This window comes from Rhinolophus ferrumequinum, chromosome 5 (assembly GCF_004115265.2).
Source record: "Rhinolophus ferrumequinum isolate MPI-CBG mRhiFer1 chromosome 5, mRhiFer1_v1.p, whole genome shotgun sequence".
NCBI lineage: Eukaryota > Metazoa > Chordata > Mammalia > Chiroptera > Rhinolophidae > Rhinolophus > Rhinolophus ferrumequinum.
Window position 1 is genome coordinate 29,237,029 of NC_046288.1, and position 16,339 is coordinate 29,253,367.

Below are 16,339 nucleotides of genomic sequence, written 5' to 3' on the forward strand. Positions count from 1 at the left end.
TAAGATAATTGAACAAATTGCCTTGGGAGAAATTGGTAACCCTGTTTGGGTTTTTTTGTTTTGTTTTTTAAACTCCTCATCTAACATTAATGAATAATTGGCTTTCTGTACACTGAGGCAAGGCTTAGAAGTCAACAAGACTCACCCACAGACACAAAGCTCCCTGTCAAATACATCACTGTCGTTCGAAAATGTGAAGTTATGCATTGACAACAAGAATCACAAAACGTTTAAAGAAATCCTTTAAGCATTACTGAGAAAGACTGACATTAATGGAAAAGATCAGCCTTATGAAAAGTATTTCAAAGACTAGAAGAGATAACTTTGAAAAAATTATTCTAATTAGCTTTATACTTGAAAAAAAAAAAAACACTACCTGTACAAAATTTGAAAAGGATCATATAAAAAAGAACAATCAAAGGATGAAAGAGAATTCTTGGACTAAAAATATTATTATATTTTTTTTAAAAAAATCTAAGAATAGTTGGGAGATCAAGGTTATGAAATATCCCAAAATATAGGATCAAAAGAAAAGAGAAAAAGTATATAAGGAAAGGTTGAAGATATCAATCTATAAAATAATAAATTTTCTCAGACATGAAGGTAGATACACATCTTCATATACAAATCTGAATGCTCAGAATAACAAATAATTTAAAATATATATATGCATAGTACTGTGGAATTCCAGATTACCAAAAATAAAAATATCCAGAACCCAAGAATATCTTAAAATTGTCCAGAGAAAGAGGCCACATACAGAAAAATCATAACCAAGATGATGATAATCTTTTGAAGCAAAATTGGATGCCAGAAGATAGTGTAATGTCTTAAAAGTTTTGGAGGAAAATCATTTTAAACCTAAAATTCTATATCTAACTATCTTATAATCAAGTGTAAAGCAGAATGAAATACTTAGAAATCATCAGATTCCAAACAGTTTGTATTCCACTCATGTACTTTTAGAAAATTACTCAAGAGTATACCTCACTGTGAGGGATTAAACTGAGACAAAGAGTCAAGGTTGCAAAAAACGATTTAACCTTATTGAACAGTAAGTCCCAGGATAGTAGTTGTGCATCAGGCCTAGAGAACAACCAATCAAAACTAAAGTAGAAGGACAGAGAGTTTGGGGAAAGTACATAGAGAAAGTACTCCATGAAATGGATAAAACCCAAAACTTGGAAAACTTAGGTATAAGAAAAAGGTACTAAAAAAAGAGCAATCAGGAAATGCTGGAAAAACAAAGTTGCACAATATAATCATAGTCCAAATATTAAGAGACCAGTCCAAATTGGGGTAAGTATTAGCAAACTTCAAGCAATAGAATGCGCTAGACCTCAAGAAGGAAGAATCTGGAAGATACTAAGGGTACGGTGAAGAAGACTTCTGTTTATGTTGCCAAAGAGAAAACAAAGCAATCAGAACTGTAGGAAAAATAAAAATAAATACTATATGAGCAGCAAATACTCCAAACATGTAGTAGACTTAAATTTACTTGAACTTGATAATCTCCTTTGAGTGGCTCTGGTATGATTATACTGGATTTGTAATTATAGTCTACTACTTGGTTCTACTACAATGTTAACATCGCTATAATGTTAACATAGAATATTAACATAGCCATAATGAAACGCTACTTATTGGTTTCAGCATTCAGAATCAACCCATACACCTAGCATAGTACATTAAAAATCGTTAGAGAACCAAATGTAAATGAGATTACTCTTGACAATGTAAAAGGCAGCTAAGGGAATGTTGAGAAGTAGAAATGAGAGAAAAGATGGAGAGAAGTGTGAGGACACTGTATCTGTCAGCACTGTGTTTGGAAGAACTGCTAAATTTTAATTTTGGCTTAAATAGTCTGGGTTACGCAGCTTCCGGCTTTTGTTCAGTGTGTAGCTGCTGTCAGGGTAGCCTCTTTGTGATTCTCTTAGCTGTTTATTCACGTTCACAGGGTAGCTGTTACACTTTGTCATTATATTAAAACAGGAAAAAGCAGGTAGACATGCAAAGGGCTTTCTCTTAGCTGAGCTTTGCTTTCTATGTCGCAAAGGAAGTTCTGCCCAGCCGACTTCCCCTTATGTCTCTTTTGGTAGATCTGATATCAATCACACTTATGTCAATCACAGTCTGAAGGGAATTTGATTCGCATCTTCCGGGATTAGGCTGGAGTTGTGGTTTGTCCTTCCTGAGCTCAGGTAGCTCAGTCTACTATCTGGACAAATTGGAGCTAGTGTGATGGGGTGGGAAGAATGGATGCTGAACGGTGAAATAGCACAGGAATGTTGTTTTGAAAACAAGCATTCTCAAGTATCTGGAATACTGTTCTCTTCTTTTTCCTATTTAACCTGACTTGATAAAAATTAGCTTAGTCAGGACATTTCAAACTTCGAGATTCGGTGATGGAATTGTCAAGAAGGTGCATCAGTTGAGCATGAGCAGTTGTGGAGCTTCAATTATTGATTAGGTTTCTCAACTGGCAGACACAACTGCTGACTTTGGGCAGAATTACAACTATGAATTAGTGGATTAGTGACTATATATAAGCTGTTTTTAAAGGATCAGCTATTTGAAGGGTGAGACTATGATTAGATGCTATGATTAGAAAAGTGCTGAGTGTATTTTTGACGCCATGATACATATCCTCATGCTAAATATGCAATTTAATACAAAATGTATCTTTTTATATAATGCTTCCAGAATACCATGCAAGCTGACATCTTCATTTTAAATGCAAGTTATGTTTAACATTTCAGTATCTTAATTATTTATCTGAGATGGGAGGCTTGAGTCTTTCATTAAGAAACTGGGGGCGGGGGAGAAAGCTGCAAAATGATGCTGGTGGGTTAAGAATCTCTGTGAAGGATAACACAAGCAGGCTATGTTTTCTTTGAGTGCAATGCTTAAGAAATCAAGTATTTCAAAAACGTGGAAGAGCTGAGTGAGAGGGTGACTAATGCACATATGGAAGGAAAGAGAGTGCAGTGAGTGGTTAAGCATTGAGCCTTTAGAGTCAGCTTTGAATCCCAGTCTTGCCAAATCTTCTGAGTCTCAGGTTCCCATCTATACACAGATGGACTAACAAACAGTATAGTATCTATCTCTTAAGGTGGATGTAATGGGGAAATGAGTAAATGTGCGTCAGAAATTTAGTACAGCACCTGCCAAAAATTATACCCCTTTAATTCATGTTTCAGCAATTCAAGATCTATAATGATTTGACTAAAGCCTGAGATAAATTTTATATTTGCATGAATGCTAAAAAGCAGCTTCCAAGGAAATTAATACTTTTTTTAGGATTTTCATGGAGAACTTCTAAACTACTTGAGAACTAACTGCTTTCAAACATTTAAAAGCATTCAGAGTGATTATCCCCATAGAAACAATAGACTGATTATAAAATTCCCCTATTTGTTAAAGTACATTCTTTGAAAACCTCTACTGGACAATTATTTATGTAACAGTCACGTATATAGTCTCACTATGTGGCAGGCAATGTTCCAGATGCTTTACAAATATGAATTTATCCTCATAATAACCAATGAGAGAGGTACTATGATTTCTCCTGTTTTATAGATGAAGAAACCAAGGGACACATGAGTTGAGTAACTTGTTCATGGTGACTGCTGTGGTGCCCTTGCCAGCGCTTGTTCAGCACCCAGCCTCTCATTCTGGGTGTGCTGGCTGCTGATAATCACAGGTGAGTTCCTCCCCAGAAATTTCCTTTGGCCACAGGAAGCCTCTTTGCCCAAGGTGTTTCCCGTCCCCCAGGGGCAATGACATCCGGTACCCCTTACCTAATTCAGGACATCTCTGAAAGACTACTACAGCTCCAGAGCTCCCCATAGGAATCAGGGGAGGCCTCTGTTGCAACTACATCGAAGTCCAACTTTTCCTTCCACTCAGCCCTGTTCTGTCACTCCCTCAGAAGTATCGATCCCTAGAGTCCCCTCCACCAAACTTCCTGCATGGAAATCTCTGCCTCGGAGCCTGTTTCCCAGGAGCCCAACCTAAGACAACCATGCAGCTAATAAGTGATAGAGCTGACCAGAGCAATCTGGCTGCAGGATCTCTCCCTTCAACCACTGACCTCTACTGTATGTTATAACAATTCACCTTAATAACATGCTTTGTAAAAGTTTTCACTTAAAAAATATTCTATAAAATATTTTTTTCAGTAATCTAGCCCTCCTCTCCATTTGCCCAGATAGGCCAGGTTGTTATTGTTCCTTTTCTAGGTAAATGTTCTGAGATCTTCGAGCTCTGTTGTCCGTAGGTCCCACTACAAGGACAAGCCAATGTACTCAACAAGTGGCTATCTCACTGAGATGAAAAATACCTGTTATTACACATTTAGTGCTAGTTTAGAAGCCAATAAATGGGGAACTAACTGTACAGTAAAGGCTTCCTCCAACCCTCTTAGGCATTGAAACTTTTGGAGTTTCTGTGGCGCCATGAGAGTAAATTTGGTTTTCCAGTTTAAAACAAGTGCGGGCAGGCTTTATGCTGTGGTTCTTCTAATCTCTTGAGGTCGGTTTTTTATCTCTGTGTAGTTCCCTAGGAATACATCCTGATCTCAAGCCAAAGTGGAAACCTGTTGAGCTAAGCTTCCACAGGTCTCTTCCCAACCTCAGTGATGTCATGAGAACAAGAGAAAGCAAGCCTTGCTCCCCCTACATGATATCTTAGCTCTTCTTTTTCTTTAGCACCGTGGAGTGACTCATGTTCCCAACCAACAGCTGATGCATCTGTTTGGTTGGGGGTGAGAACATGTTAGAGACTCACATCTCATATAAGTGCTACAGGGCTCAAGGACATCTTTGAAAAGGTCAATATGTTTAGCAAAGCTCCAAAAGGGGAAGAAAAGCCATATCAGTCAGTTTGGGAAAAATTATGTTGAGGCAACAAAGGCTTCAAAAACTCATAGGCTTATAACAACACAGGTTTATCTCTGACTTTGGCAACAAGTCAATTACAAGTTGGCTGAAACTCAGCTCCATGTCATCCTTGCTATAAGATCCAGGTTGACAGAGTACTCCCACCTGGATATAGCTGAATTCATCGGACAGAGCAAGTATAGAGCACAAGAGAACCATTGATGGCTCTTAAAGCTTCTGCTCATAGTTCATTGGCCCAAACAAGTCACATGACCAAGCCTAGGTAAACAAGGCAGGGGTGTAAAATCCTCCTTCAGAGAAAGATGGCAAATAAAGAATAGGACAAAACACAATCTAGTACAGTCCCCAATCTTATTCACAAATATTTGCTTCCCTCTGTTCTGAACATAAAATATACTTATTTCCCTTCTAGAGGAGAAAAATCCGAAGTCCAGGAATAACATCAAGATGAAAGTAAACAATTTTGTGATTGTCTTTACTACATCAGGTCTGAGTGTGGTTTCTCTTCATCAAGAGAAATTCAGTGATAAAGGAGAGAGAGGATAGTTGCAAAAGATATTCTCTTTCAGAAAGGGAAATAAGGAGAGGCCTGAGGAAATTCTGAAATCACATAGAGTAAATGTTTCAAGAATCCTTGTACTTGGAGGATGAGTTATACTCCTTGATTAGACCCCTCTTCTGTTCCCAGAGAATAAATTCCCAGTCTGTTATCCTCTGTAGCTCTCAACTCTACTGCCCAGCCCACTTTATCCACATGGAACACTGGGGAGCCCCAAGGGTCATTTTCAGTCAAAAACTGTCAACAATCATATTTAGTCCGAACTAGTATAATACTCTCAGAACTCTCTCAGGCTTTTTTATTTATTTGGTCCTAGCCTGCTTCATGTTCCTATAGTCTCATTCATGATTCTTTTCAAGACATGCTTCTTTCTCTAAACATAATTACAGGTAACTTGAGCAAATGAGGGTTTTTGGAGGTGGGGGTAGATTCATACCCTTAGTCTCATATCCATGAACTATTTCATTCAACCAAAAGGATTTCACAGGCCCCATCTTAATTCATTAACAAAGGGTATTATGGCCATATGTTTGATGTCATCCTTGGAACGAAGTGAATTTTATTTACCCATTTGTAGCTCAAAGACCCTCTTAGTTGTGCCTGTATGTTTGGGGAGGAGAAACAAATGTATCTTTAATTCTATTCCCTTTCACCTCTGATTGCAAATTGACTTAAAAAAAAATCATCTCTGTCTTGTACTATATGGGAAGTAAGGTGTGCCACTAACTTTGATTACCAGTCTCTGTGCCTAAATCTAAAGCTCACTCAGTACATTAACTGTCTTCCAAGTTATTGCAAGTAACAGTTTTCTGAAATGTTTTGCCAATGCAGAATATGGACTGTCATCTTTCCAGATTCCACTAACAGTTCGTTTACCAACCACTGGCTGGCACCTGAGCCAACATGACACAGCTTAGGTTTTTGTTAGGGTAGCATTGCATTTTATGAAGGTATCAATTTCTATATAAACCAGCTCAAAATTATGCTATGCTAGCAAATAACCTCAAAAGTATACATACATACATAGGTATATATACATACATACATACATACATACATACATATATATACCCTTCGTATACAGAGGGTGCCAAAAAAATGTATACACATTTTTTTTTTAGATTTTTTTTTTTTTTATTGGGGAAGGGGAACAGGACTTTATTGGGGAACAGTGTGTACTTCCAGGACTTTTTTCCAAGTCAAGTTGTCCTTTCAGTCTTAGTTGTGGAGGGTGCAGCTCAGCTCCAGGTCCAGTTGCTGTTGCTAGTTGCAGGGGGCGCAGCCCACCACCCCCGGGACTCGAGGAGTTGAACCGGCAACCTTGTGGTTGAGAGCCCACTGGCCCATGTGGGAATCGAACCGGCAGCCTTTGGAGTTAGGAGCACGGAGCTCTAACCGCCTGAGCCACTGGGCCGGCCCTATGCACATTTTAAAAAAGGAAAAAACTGTATTGAAATTACAATACAATGAATGACAGTAGCATTCCTTTGATTAACACCATCTTCTGAGCCAACATTATACTATACATTGCTATGTAATTCAATTCAACTTCGAAAAGTAATACACAGATAACATCTCTTAAAATACGTATACATTTTTTGACACCTGGTATATATACAACGTGTTGTATATATGTTATACATATCCTTTATGTATGATAATTTTTACAACAAAAACATGGGGAAAAGTAGTTACTGTAAGTTCTGTGGGCATGCATTTGTCGTGTTGACTTGTGAGCTTCACTGTAAGGTAGGCTGACTGGACCTCCAACTGTCACTACCTGTGGGTCTTTTCTCTTGGTCTGGTCAGTTTATCCAGGGAGAAATCCTCTAACATGGACAGTGCTCTCACGGACAAATAAAGATAAGGGACTAGGAGGTCTCAAAATTCCATATAGTACATTTCATTTAGTTCTGTTTTCCATCTGATACTCTCATCCTCTGCTGAGCCTAGTGTTCCCAAGTCCAGAGTCTTTCTTCTTGAACTTCACTGTAGAGTAAACCCCCAGACTTGTGCTGGTGTGGGGAGAGATAATTGCTTGGGTATACATGGTGTGAGAAGGGAACTAAGGACCTGACTGCTTCTTATATGGGTTTTCATTCATTCTCATTTTTAGCCTGTCTACATTACTATTTTTGGAGGTAGCTTGTGCCTCCAATTCCAAGTCTTTCTGGGGTTCTGTGCTACCAGTGGTTTTGCTTCTGTGTTTCTTCCACTGCTGGATGACCTTTTATTTTTCTTAGTTTGTTGAAATACTTTTCAGTTGGTCCATTGCTTTCCAGCTTCCATTATTTTTAAGCTGTCATTTCTTCTATTTTCTGCATCCTTGTGTTTTCATTTCAGATGATAAACACACAGCAAAAAATCCATACTCAGTGTCCATATCTTGGTTACTAAATACTGTGCTCCAATAAGAGGAGGCAGGATTCACTGGGAAAATGGCTGAATTGAGGGCTCGCTCACAAATAATACAATATGATCCTATAACATCTTGTACCAAAAAGCAAGGAAGTGCTAAAATAATGTAAATGTAGGGGTCTGTCAAAAGGACACAGGATCTGACCTGAAAGAGCTTCCAATGGCAATGCTAGACCAATTTAAGTAACAAAGTAAATAATGTCATATTGAATAATAACCCAAAATATAAAATAAATATGCATGAGTTCACATTGAAATAAATAAATGATTAAATAGATAAACAAATGGGGGAGGAGGAAAAATCTTCCTTACAAAATAATTCAAATAATATGTGTATCCAAAGGTGGAACCTATCCAAAAAGTGGAACTTAATTCCTCTCCCCTTGAGTGTAGGCTGGACTTACTGACTTTTTTACAAAGAAGAGAGTAAGGAAAGGGAAAAATAATAACTTTGCTATCCGTGGCAGACCCTCCCTTAAAGAACTGGTGGTGATTAACATCAATGTTGCTACGCTATGCTGCTGCCACATCCTCCTGATTTGATGCGATGAGGACACTTCACCTCTTGTGATATTCTTCCCCAAATCCATAATGCTAATTGAATCACGAAAAAACATCAGACAAATGCAATTGGAATATGTTTTACAAAATATCTGACCAATTCTCTTTAAAATTGTCAGTCATGAAAAATAAGGAAAAAGTGATAAACTGTCACGTATTAGAGCAGGCTAAAGAGACATGACAACTACATATAATGTTGTATCCTGAATTGGATCCTGGGACAGAAAAAGGACGTTACTATAAAAAATTGATGACATGAATAATGTCTGTTGTTTACTTAATAGGATCATATCAATATTAATTTCTCAGTTTTGAGAAATGTGCTATGGTCAAGTAAGATGTTACCATTAGGGAAAGATATATTATCTTTGTAACTTTTGTAACTTTCTGTACATTTAAAATTATTCCAAAATAAAAAGTTAATTTAAAAATAAATACCTGTAGTGGAGTTCCAAGAGGGGACTATGTTCTACCAGATTTAACTGGAAGTTCATAATCCTGGTAAGGTCCTACTTATAATTCAAGACTCAGCTGGATGGTGACTGCTTGTGGGCTGCTTCCTTCACCTTCCCCAGACACAGGGTTTCCGTAGCACCTTGGACTTACCTCCTTTTAATAGCACTTATCACAGTATCTCCCCAGTGGACTGGGCAATCTCAAGGGAAAGGATCAGGATCTAGCCATTATTTTGTGTTCAGTGTCGGCAAAATGCCTCTGGAAGGCATACGAGCATTTAATAAATACATGTGTATTTGAGCCACATTGGTGATGGAGGAAGCACAGCCACTTTAACATAAGAAATAAAATGAAGAAAAAAATGCTAGTTACTTCTTCCTTAAAAATCAAGTTTCTACTAGAATATTCTGCTTACTGTTTGCTCTAAAACCCTGTATTTCTTTGGAAATAAAGTATAGCCCAAGACCATTGCTTCAAATCACCGGGAACTATAGCAACCAGAGCTAGACAGTGATGAAAAGCAAAGGTTTGATTAGCCTTGTTCCAGGGACATTTTTCTTAATAGTAAAGGATGCACCCTAACAATCCCACTCCTAATTATTAGGGGAATTGTGCCTAACCAGATGATGTTTAATGGGCCAGACAGGCAGGAAATATTTGACATTGGTAGCCTCTTGGTGTAGTGTTTGTCTTTTATCTTTGGGGGTTTCTTTTCCATGAAACAATCAAGAATTACCGTGACTTTACTCCCAGAGGCTGAAAATTAGCTGGCTAAGCTTGAGCCCAAATCAGATTCTGATGACTAAGAATTAATCTATTTTAGCGGAAGCATGTCTAACGGAAATCAGTGCAGCTCTTTGTCACAGCAGAGCAGTCGCTGCTGTCACCTGTGATTGATATGCAGTTAGCCAAATGTGGAAATCATTCAGGTCTGAATCCCTTTGTTCTCTGGCCAATATTGTTCAAATTTGGTTTTTTCAGAGTATGTCTGTTCACACGCATTGCTTCGCAAGGTTAACAAAACCTTCATCTTGAAGGCTAAAAAGTAGTATTTTAAGAGAGTATTTAAACTCTTTTGGCATGAATACCTGTACCAGTGATTTCCCACTCCTGACTTTGTGCTCCTGGCTTATTCCAATTATTTTGAGAAGTGGCAGAAAGTTGTTAGTATTTTTAAATTCAAAGTTTAAAAATCTTTCAAATTAGGTTATATTTTACTAGATCATAAGAAAAATTGCAAGTGATAAAACAATATGATAAAGAACTACAACTCAAAGAAGCTATACATAGGGAATCTATGTATTCACAACGTATTTAGTATTTCTTTCTTGAGTACTTACTATTTTCAGGTATTGCGGTATGTGTCAATAAGAACTGGTGAATAAAATAGCTGTTGTTCTTGACTTCTTGGGCTTTCGGTGTGAAAGAAAAGAAATAAAAAGCATATCCACATCAGATTTGCAGTTGCTTTCATTACTGCATTTATCTACTGATTAATGGCACGTCCCTTGCTTCAGTCAGACTCATTTTTTAAATGTAAGTCAAGGGTGAACAGATGTCTTAGAGTTGGTGAAAGTAGAAATGTATTTGTGTGGTATGATTTGAGGGGTCTGTTGTTTTAAAATAGCTCTTCAATCCAGGTGTAACACTGGTTAATTTTCCAGGATAAGTAATCCTCTTTAAAATACAAATACTCCCAGGAATATTATGAACTGCTTCTTATAATCGTATCTATACTTACTGGTAACTTCTCCTCAGCCAAGTGCTGTTCTAAGGGAAAGATATATTATCTTTGTAACTTTTGTAACTTTCTGTACATTTAAAATTATTCCATGGCTACCTCTGTGACAGGGATGGAGCAGTGAACTCAGTAAATAAGGAGAGGGAACATGAAAGTAGGTTAAAGCACATGTACCCATGCCTGAGGTCTATTCCGTTGTTGGAATAAGATTTTGAGGGAAATATAAGAGTTATCTAATTGAAAGATAAACTATAAAATGAACCTGATAATAGGTTATGAGCTTATGAATTCTGTATGAGAAGACAACAGCAGTCACACTTGATGTGGGTCCCTGCTCCTGAGCCCCAACAGGGAGGTCAGGCAATTGATTACATGGAATTTCGTGTCACATCAAGAATTAATTCCTGGAATGCTATTCAAGGGTGACCTTGACAGAGCTATTTATCTTCTTTCTGCCTCAATGTCCTCATATGTTAAATAGGGATAAGATTTCCTGTCTCCTACGGCTGTCCTATGGATTAAATAAGGCTATGAAAGTCAAGTGCTTAGCACTGTATCTAGCAAGTTAGCAAATATTTAATAAATGTTAGCTGCATTAATATTATAAGTTATTCCATAGTTACTATTAATAGTTGCTCAATAAATGTAGTTACATCTAAACTTGATAAAATAAGCTTCTCTCTAGAAAAAAATTTCTTTTCGAAGCAAAAACAGGAGGCACTGTGCAATCTGACTAGGAAATATTAATATATGTTTAATTCTGCAGCCTAGCCTGTGATCATAAGACCTTTTACAAGGAACTTCCAACAAATCTCAGAAAAATCAGCATTGACAAAGAGTCACAGAGGTTTGCTCACTTTCACTCTTGCACTAAGATGAAACCAGAGACTGGTATGTAGATAGTGGTCAAATAATATTTGGGGAATGAATGCTGTTGTATAGCCTGTGGGTATTTGAAAAGTTTTGAAAGTATTTATCAAAATATATCTTTATTTGCTATGGGTATATGCATGAGGGCCTGATACTTTCCTTGGTAATGACAGACTTAACAACAAGGTTATTTTTTCATAAATGACCTGAGGAAAGGCTGGTGTAAAATTTACTCCAAGTGAAATACCATGGTAGACAGGTAATGTTTTAACAGAATTATCTGAATGTAGATAGTATTCTTTTTCTTTTCTTGCAACATGTTAATAGTATTTTCCTCTCTTTGAACACTGGTAAGTTAAATAAATGCTATGTGAAAAATAATTCCAAAGTTCTGCTTAGGGTATTCTGAAAACAGGTGGAAGTTTCAAAAGACCTCTTTAATCCCAGCATTCTGTTCATTAAATTTATTTTAAAAGTTAATAATCTGTTGGTTAGTTGCACTTATAGAGAACAAATGAGTCTGGTAGTTGCATATTGATGTCTCTACCTTGAACCCTTTGTCTTTCTAACCTCAGCCCTATAGAAAAACACTTTCTTTCAGGAGTTTCCAGTAAATATTTAACAACCTATTATCAGAAAAATGAAAAAACAAAAACAAAATAAACTGGGTTTCAGTGTATACTGATTTCTGCTGTGTAAATATTCCCACCATGGCTGATTCAAGTTACCTATCTGGAGTTTGGAAGAGATACACACAGTTGATACTCGAGCTAGAGCTGGCTCCAGCCCACAACTCCTCCTATCCCTTACCCATTGACTCTGGAGGGGCTGGCATTAGCAACATGCCAAACAAAAAGGTGGGCACGTAAATGAGACATGGCCAACCTTCATGCCCAATCCCATTGCTTTAGGTATTGGTTCAGGGGTGGAGGATGTGTTACCCAGTTTTGGTTAATCCAAGTCTTCATAAGGAATTTAATATTTGAATTTAATGTTTGAAAGCTATAGAGAAGTTCTTTTTTTGCTTTTGAATAATGAGTTGAGATGTCATAAACTCAGAGCTTCTAGAGCCCTGCTCTCCACGCATATGTTGTAAGAGAGAATAAGTCCTGGTAGAGGCTGAGAGAGATGATGATGAGGAGTGAGAGAGAGAGAGAGAGAGAGAGAGAGAGAGAGAGAGAGAGAGAGAGAGATTGACTCCATCAGTTTTCAATATCTTTAACAGCTACATGTGCCAACATTTTCATTACTTGCTTACATTAAGTTGAATTCAATTTCTCTAACTTGTCATGTAGTACATATCTGGCATATCAAACAATATGTTACTACAATACTATTAAAATTATTTAGAAGCATAATAATTCACATTTGAAGATTTTTCTATAATTACCATGAATTTTATTTAAGATTTTTTAAAGTTTTTAAAAATTGCATGTGGATTAAAGTCACAAGTTTTCTATGGTTTTTTTGATCTACAATTCCCCTTGAAAATTGGCATTTTAATGGACCAAATGATTCATACTATGCATATATTAATTTTTCATCAACAGAGAAACTAACAAACAAAAAATAACTTTAGACCCCAATCTGAGTTCAAGATGCAAAAATCTAGCGAAGTAATGGATAGAAATAACTATTTTCCTTCAAAAAACAAAACAAGCCCTTTATTCCAATACTGACCCCAACATCTTAGGACCATCTATTTCCAGGGTGTCTCAGATAGCTATCTGATTCCTATGGTTACAGAAATTGGAATTTTGATTCTGGTCAAGATGGCAGAGTAGGTAAATCCTGTGCTCACCTCCTCCCATGACCACATCAACATTACAACTAAATTATACAACAACCATCCTTGTAAACCACCTGAAAACTAGCTGAACAGAAGAACTCCTATAGCTAAGGGTGTGATAAAGAAGTCATGCCAAGACTGGTAGGAGGGGTGGAGACATGAATCAGGCTGATCCCACACCCATGTGTGGCATTAAGAATCAGGAGGGATATTTCAGCTGTGGCGGTCTACCCTGATGACCAAGGGGTCCCAGCCTCACACCGGGCTCCCCAATTTTGACCAGCAGTGTTGAGAATAGGAGTCCCCACAACATTTGCTTGTGAAAATCAGCAATCATGCTGTCTGGGCAAGACAAAGGACTGCTGGAGACCCAGGCGTTCCTCTTAAGGAGCCCACATACAGTATAACTTGCTGATGGACTCATTTTCTCTAAGCTCCAGTGGTGGGGCAGTGGCTCAAAAACCACAAGGGACATATGGAGAGGAACTGAATTGACTGGCTTCGGGGTGAGGGTTGTAGAGTCACCTTTCTCTGGGACCAAACTGCTGACAGGTGCCATTGTTCCTTTGCTGAGCACTCCCCCCACCCAGCATGCAGGCACAGGGGGGCAGCAAATCTGAGTTTCCATCAAATTTGCTCTACCCTTGTGACTCTCTGAGAACCTGTCCTCCCCAAAACATGCACCAGCTCAAACCTCTTTCAGTGGCTGTTATTCACAAGCTGCCAGCCTCAGACCATCCTGCAGACCTTCCTAAAAATCTCTCAGAAGCCCACAATTCCCAAACAGGCATTCACTGGTCTTGGCATGCCCTGTAACTCTTGCTAAGTGTCCCTGTCACTAGTGGCAGTTGGCCTTGGTTCACAGCATAGCCTCTCCCAGGCACCTCCAAGTCCAGAACAGGCAGTTACTAATAGCATATCACTTTGTAGTTTCTACCAGGTGGCCCCAGTCTGGGCACAGGCAGTGGCTGACTAGGGCCTGCACCGACGACCCTCCCAAGAGGCTCCAGAAGCAACACACCCAATGGCTGACTTCAGACCACACCAGAGCATCACCCAATCAGCTCCACAAATGACACACCCCAAGGGTACACTTGCCAGGCACCAGAGCCCCACTACAGTGAATGCAGCTCCATGGGGTTAGCCCCGCATTACAACTTGTGCACTATAGTCATGGCCAGTCCTCACAGCCAGTCAGCCTGAAGGTCAATCCCACCCACTGATGTGACTTGAGCAATCAAGACTTAACTACAACAGGAGAGCACATAACTACAACAGGAGAGCACACACAACCCACACAAGGGACTACCTGGAACACATGACTCAGGTGACAAGGGAGTCTGCACAACTCGGCCCCACAGGACACTTATTCATAAGGCCATCCTTCCAAAACTGAGAGCAGATTGACCTGATATAGCAGATTGATGTGATACATAGACACACAGACAAGGAGGCAGCCAAAATAAGGAAACAAAGAAACATGTCCCAAAAGAAAGAATAAAACTAAAGTCCAAAAAATGAAGTAAACAAAATGGAGAAAAGCAATTTACCAGATACAGAGTTCAAAACACTAGTTATAAAGATGTTCAATGAACTTAGGGGAAGAATAGATGAAATCAGTGAGAACTTACACAAAGAGCTAGAAACTATGAAAAAGAACCAGTCAGAAATGAAGTATACAATAACTGAAAAAAAATTACATTAGATAAAATCAACAGCAGATTAGATGAAGCAGAGGATCAAATCAGTGATTTGGAAGACAAATCGCAGAAAACATTCAATCAGAACAGCAAAAAGAAAAAAGAAAAATAGATAAATAAATAAATAAATAAATAAGGATACTTTAAGGGACCTCTTGGACAACTTCAAGCATAAAAATACTTGCATCATGGGGGTACCAAAAGGAGAAGAGAGAGTGCAAGGGATTGAAAATCTATTTGAAGAAATAGTGATTAAATACTTCTCTAGCCTGGTGAAGAAAATAGACATACAAGTCCAGGAAGCACAAAGAATCCCAAACAAAATGAACCCAGAGAGGCCCACACAAAGACACCATAATTAAAATGCCAAAGGTTAAAGACAAAGAAAGAATCTTAAAAGTAGCAAAAGAAAAGCAGTTAGTTATCTATGAGGAAGCTCCTATAAGACTGTCAGCTGATTTCTCAACAGAAACTTTGTAGGCTAGAAGGGATTAGCACTAAATATTCAATGTGATGAAAAGCAAGGACCTGCAACCAAGATTACTCTACCCAGCAAAGCTATTATTTAGAATTAAAGAGCTAAAGAGCTTCCCAGACAAGAAAAAACTAAAGGAGTTCATCACTACTTAACCAGTATTACAGGAAATGTTAAAGGGACTTCTTTAAGAATAAGAGGAAGAAGAAGAAAGAAGTTCAAAAATATGAATAATAAAATGGCAATAATTACATACCTGTCAATAATTACTTTAAATGTAAATGGATTAAATGTTGCACTCAAAAGATACAGGGTGGCTGCATGGATAAGAAAATAAAACCTTACATATGCTGCCTACAAGAAACACACTTTAGATTGAAAGACACACAAACTGAAAGTAAAGGGATAGAAAAAGATATTTCATGAAAATGGAAACAAACACACACAAAATCTGGAGTAGCAATACTTATAGCAGACGTAATAGACTTTAAAACAGAAGCTGTGGCAAGAGACAAAGAAAGACATTTTATATGTCCTTCGATAGATGAATGGATTAAGAAGTTGTGGTATATATACACAATGGAATACTATTCGGCAGTAAGAAAAGATGAAATAGGACCATTTGTGACAACATGGACAGATCTTGAGATTATAATCCTAAGTGAAATAAGTCAGATTGAAAAAGCAGAGAACCATATGATTTCACTGATATGTGGTATATAAAGCTGAAAACAACAAAAGAACAAGACAAACAAATGAGAAACAAAAACTCATAGACACAGACGATAGCTTAGTGGTTACCAGAGGGTAAGGGGGGAGGAAGGTGGTGGATGAGGGTAAAGGGGATCAAATATACGGTGATGGAAGGA